This window comes from Antechinus flavipes, chromosome 6, assembly GCF_016432865.1.
Source record: "Antechinus flavipes isolate AdamAnt ecotype Samford, QLD, Australia chromosome 6, AdamAnt_v2, whole genome shotgun sequence".
Taxonomy (NCBI): Eukaryota; Metazoa; Chordata; class Mammalia; order Dasyuromorphia; family Dasyuridae; genus Antechinus; species Antechinus flavipes.
The window spans coordinates 22,409,907-22,415,661 of record NC_067403.1 but is presented as its reverse complement, the minus strand read 5'-3'; positions in this window follow the sequence as shown (position 1 = coordinate 22,415,661).

Below are 5,755 nucleotides of genomic sequence, written 5' to 3'. Positions count from 1 at the left end.
CCACCAGAGATAGATTTATCATTTCCTTAAGAATGTAAGTCTCTTTAAGGCAGACATGAAATATAATCTGTTTTTTATCTGCTTACAAGGCCTAGCACAATGCTGAGTATATGAGAATCATATTTGTACTGTCTATCTGAAAGGGTTTTTGTGATGCACAAATGAAAGCTTGTAAAAACATCACTTTTCAAACCGTAAAATGCTTCAAAAAAGATAGTTATTATCACCATTAATTTGTGAGAAAAAATGGCTGGGAATTTTTTTTCTTTTGCATATATAGATTATAATATAGCTCTCTAAGTCCTTTTCAATTCTAAAATTGTAAAATTGTATAATCATTATTAGAATGGTGATTTTTAAATGAATATACAGAGTGCCAAATTAAGTATTTTCAAATACTCCCGTCCTTCAGTAATAAATTCAAGATTTGTTTGTTCAGGAAGAACAATTCCCCCTGCTCTCCTTCCTCTCCTCAATCAAGGAAAGAAAAAAAAAAAAAACCTGGACAAATTTTCCCCTTCCTAAATGTTTCTTGAAATTTTCCTGGGTAGAAAAGCATTTCTTAAATGAAACAAGCAAATGCTATTCTACCATTGATGGAGAATGTAAAGATGATTAGTAGAGCAATTTCTTCTATGCTACCCCAGCCTCTGCAAACCCTTTGCCATTCTTTTTGGCCATCGAAGTTTCATCTGAAGCATTTCAGTAAAGACTCATATTTTAAGGCAGATGCCATGCAGATACCTTAACAACATCTCATTCCCAACTAGTGTAACTTAAATCAAGGATGATTTTTTATTTATTTTTTTAAACCTTGGATCTAACAGATCCATTATGGGATTTTATAAAGCTCCTCAGAATTAAAATTGTACCACTTTCAGAACATGGAATAAACCAAGTGATGTCTGGGAGTGGTTTTAAATCTGACATTTTCTATCCCTCCTCTCCTATTTCATGTCCTCCTTTCTCAGCCGCAATGCTCCATTCATCAAAGGGTCCACAGCTATAACAGCAGCACTATCCCTCACTCTTAAATCACGGGCTGTCTCTGCCACTGTCATGGCCAGCGTTTGAAATAGGAAACAGAAAACCCAAAACAGCAGTTGCAACAACACAAGCATCATAAATGTTCCCCTGGACTCCCATCACAAAATCCTTTTGTGCCAACCCCAGGATCAGATCTTCTCTTGCTCCTGAATAGCAAATCAGACAGGAACTGTAATTGTGGAGTCGGTGACATTCACTCTGTACATCTCTCAGTTGGAGGGGAAAAAGTGATTGAGGACTTGCTGCCTCCTGAATGTAAACTTTGGGTTGAAATTTCTTTTTTTTTTTTTTTTTCTTCAGGATCTCACCTGTTGGTAAAATTGGTTAGGAGAAAGTGAAAAATAGAACAAGCTTGTAGGCTTCTGAATGCTATTGAACACATCCTGTTTGTGCCAAAGTAAAACCAATAATATCCAATCCGATTGCATAAATACATAACTATCCCATGGACCAGGTGGAAAAGAATGGATGGTTTAGAAGAACATTCATGTCCAGTTTTGGAATCACTCCGAATTGAAGGTTTCAGGCCACAGAGTGATACAGTGGGTGAGTCTAAAGTCAGAAAGAACTGAGTTCAAATGCAGCTTCAGATATTTAATTAGACGTTTGACCCTAGGCAAGTCCTTTGATCCTATTTTTCCCAATTTCCTCATCTGTAAAATGAGATGGTGGAGGGAAAAGGTGAGCTACTCCAGTAGCTTTCTCAAGAGAACTCCAAATGGAGTCATGACTGAAAATACTGAACAACAACAGAATTCAACATAAATATGTACAATAAAAAGGATGTTGTGTGCGTTATGGTATACTCGTATAATTCTTCCTGTTACTATTAATATAAATGTAATTTCTTTTGCCTGTTTCTCCTCTTGAGTGTTGGGTAGGAAGAGCATGGTTCACAATTGTTATTTCATTAATCTAGGAAACTCTTGATGTAGTAACTCCCTCTACTGGCATGGATTAGCATCTTCTTTGAAACTTATTTTCTTAGAGATTGTCTGGAATGTTCAAAGGTTATAATTTGCCCAAATTTAATTAAAATAGATGAGTCTCCTTGACTCCAAGGCCATTTCTTTATCCACTATGTCCATCTACATCCCTTAATAATAATGATACTACCTTATGTTTATATATTGCCTTAGGAATATAGAGAGTATTCACAAGATTATCATTTTTATCTCTAATAAACTCTGAGGAAAATACAAACCTTATCTCCTTCCATTTTATAAATGAGGAACTGGGGCAATGAAAAATAAACTTACTCCAAAGTCATCAAATTAGTAGCCACCATATGCAGTATTTAATTTTTATCTTCTGAAGTCCAAGTCAACCTTTTTTCAATTATGCTATAATATAGGCAACTGTATATATAGATGGATTGCTGGATAGATAGATAAAGATATATGATAGATATAGATAGATGATAGATAATATAGATATAGATATATGACAAATACATAGATAGATAGATGCAGCTCTCACTTTCTACTTTAATGTGGGTTCAGTCATGTCCAATTCTTCTATACCATACCAATACTGTTCATGAGATTTTCTTGAAAAACATACTAGAATAATTTGCCATTTCCATCTTCTGTGGATTAAAGCAAAGGGATAAAGTGCCTTGTTTAGGATCACAACGCTAGTAATCGTCTGATGTCAGATTTAAGTTTAGCTCTTCCTGCCATCAGATCCAGCACTCTGTCCATTGAGCTACCCAACTGACTCCACCTCTGTGCAGGCAACAATCACTAAAGGGGAGTATTAGGCCTGAATCATAAATTTCAGAGATTTTAAACTCTAATGAAAATGAAAATATTCTAATATTTTTGATGTATGATTTTATCAGTGTGGATTAATGCAGGATCATAAATCTCACATACATATGTATATGATCTTTGTGCCTCACAAAATTCATCATAGGTAACATTTTTGTGAAAAATATTGTTTCTAAGACTCAGACTATAGATCTATAAAGCAAAGCTAGGGTCACACTCATCAATATTAATGATAGTTAAATGTAAAATATTTCTTTTCTTTTCAATTTCCATTTGTAACTGAGATATTTATTCATTTTCAAGTTTGTAGTTTTGTTGAAATTCCTACTTTTGTATTTTAGGGTAAGAGTTAAGAAGAGAGAGAGATGACATATACCAGAAATCAATAATACTCTATAGCATTAAAAGAAATAACCCACCTTGAATATAAGCCTAGATCCATTACGGACAGATATAAATCCAAAGGTAACAGTGACATCTCAATCAAAGGAATAATTAAGAACCCTTTTTTTTTTTTTTTTTTTTTTTGCTCTGGAGAACACAAACATCCACAGATGTGGATTGGAGAGAAATCTGTAAAGCACAATTTCAGGAAAAGACTATGAGTGAGATAACTATGAAATGGTAGCAGATGAGATTGTTTAGTGCAAGGAAAATGAGCTTTTATGAAAGCTGCCTATTAGTACCAGGCCTCCTCCAGTTGTTTTTCCTCCTTCTTTCATGTATATTGAAATTCTTCTTATTCATGGATTGTTTCTCATCTGTCTTCTTTACTAGTTGGAAGTTTGTTCCACAAACACTAGTTTCAGTGTTTCTCTCCTTTAATTAAATACTGGAGGAGATGGCTAGGCTGAGTTTAAGGAGCTACAGAGGGATTTCAGAAGAGAATGGAAAGTGGGACATGGGGAATTTTAACAAGAGACAGAAAACAGACTGCAGGGCAAGGCTTCAGGAACTATGCTTTTGGCACCAAAGTCCCTTGACTATCTCCTCTCACCCCTACTTCCCCCCACCCTTTTGAGGTTCTTTGTTTTCATCAATTAGAATTTGACTTGTTAAGTTAGGGTTATGTCAAAGATAGAGATTCTAATGAAAAATATGAAATGATTGGTGAAATAGAATTCAAAGTTTTGATTTAAAAAAAAATCTAATCCATTCTATAAAACAAAAGCCTCCCCTCCACCTTTATATCCCATCTAGCTGCTGTTCTAACTTGTTCCACTTCTCTATGGCTAAACTTCTAGAAACAATGATCAAAAAGTCTTTAAACTGAAAATAGAAGGGCAGAAACAAAATTGCACATATATATCTGTCAAAGTACACACTATAGAAAGTAGCAAGTCTGATAGAGGAAGAATATTATTTGTGAGAAATAGTAAATCACTGAAAATGGCATGTATTAAAACTTATGATCTCCCATGTCTCTGCACAAATGTACAAAATATGGGTAGCAAGCAAGTAGAACCAGAAATTGTTGCACTATAAGGTGAATTCAACCTCATAGGTAACATCGAGACTAGGCAATAGAGCACTTCACTGAAATATGGATACCAAGGACCCCATTTTCTAAAAGAACAGAAGAAATAGGACAATGCAACAATAGGGTATTTTAATAATGAGGTTATTCAAGAAGGAGATTTCTCTCACCATTCTTTCTTTCCTCTTACCAATCTATCACAGACAATTAAACTACCAGATGTAATCACACTCAAAAGTTTCTTTCCTGCCTCTGTGCTTTTGTCCAATCTATCTCCCATTCATAAAATAAGATTATCTATTTAGAATCTTCATCTTTTATGAAATCTCAGGTCAGATTTCTTCTAATATCTTTCATGTTACATCCTTGTTTGATTTTTATTTTTGTATACCCAGGGTCTAAAATTTCTCATAGTGACTTTTATAATGTCTTGAAGATTGACTAATTTCCTTTCATCCTCTTCAAAAAAAAAAATGATGATCTAACTAACATTGGAGCCGAATGCATAACATTTTGAGGGAAAAAATCAGATTTCAATTATTGTTTTGAAGTGGATGGAATGCACTACTAAGAAGTAGTGCATAAGACCAAAAAAGAGAATGTTAATTAATATTAGATATCCATTAATGGAAAGCATGGACAGACAAGAATATGGAGAGAGGAATGATAGGGTTGATTTGGATATGGGTGAAAATATCCTGAGAATTGATGAAGGAAAGACTTTTTAGTAAACTGGTGATAGTTATATGTAACAATAAAAATCAGAAGACTGAGAATTAATCTGGAGACATGAGCTAGCCAAATAGTATAGGTCAGATTTTGGGTCTTCTCTCCCCAAATTCACTTATTCCATAATGATTGAACTGTTCATTTTATTGTATTATACTTTCTAAAATTTTATTCCTTTCTTTTGCCTAACAAGTGTTTTTTTTTTCTTTTTTTAATCTTGAAAATTACAAATGATTCTGAAATTGCAAAGAACTAGCAATCAGCATCAGGGTAGGGCAAAAGATTTTCTTCCAGCACATGTATGGCATGGACTGCATAAAGAAATGGGTATTTTTAACAGAGAAAAGGAAGTAGAGTAGAGACAAAAATGTCTCTCTTCTGTACTACATTGTGGGATTTAGCAAATTTAGCATAGAAAAAAAAATGTGAACTGTGCTGAGGATCACTGTGAAGTGCACACAGAATATGAAGGAGAATTGAAAGATATAAAGTAACAAGGTCATCTATTTCATGTGTGTGTGAAAGTGTGTGTGTGTGTGTGTGTGTGTGGTGTAGGATTTCAATGATTAGCACCTTAGAAGTGGTGGTGGGGTATCCTTCTTCTTGATCATCTATTTGTTCCTTTGTAGATTTATAAGACTACTATAATTCAGATGGATTATGAATTAAAAGCAGAATTCGTTGGTTGCTCAGGATGATATTATTTTTATATTATTCATTTTTAAACATA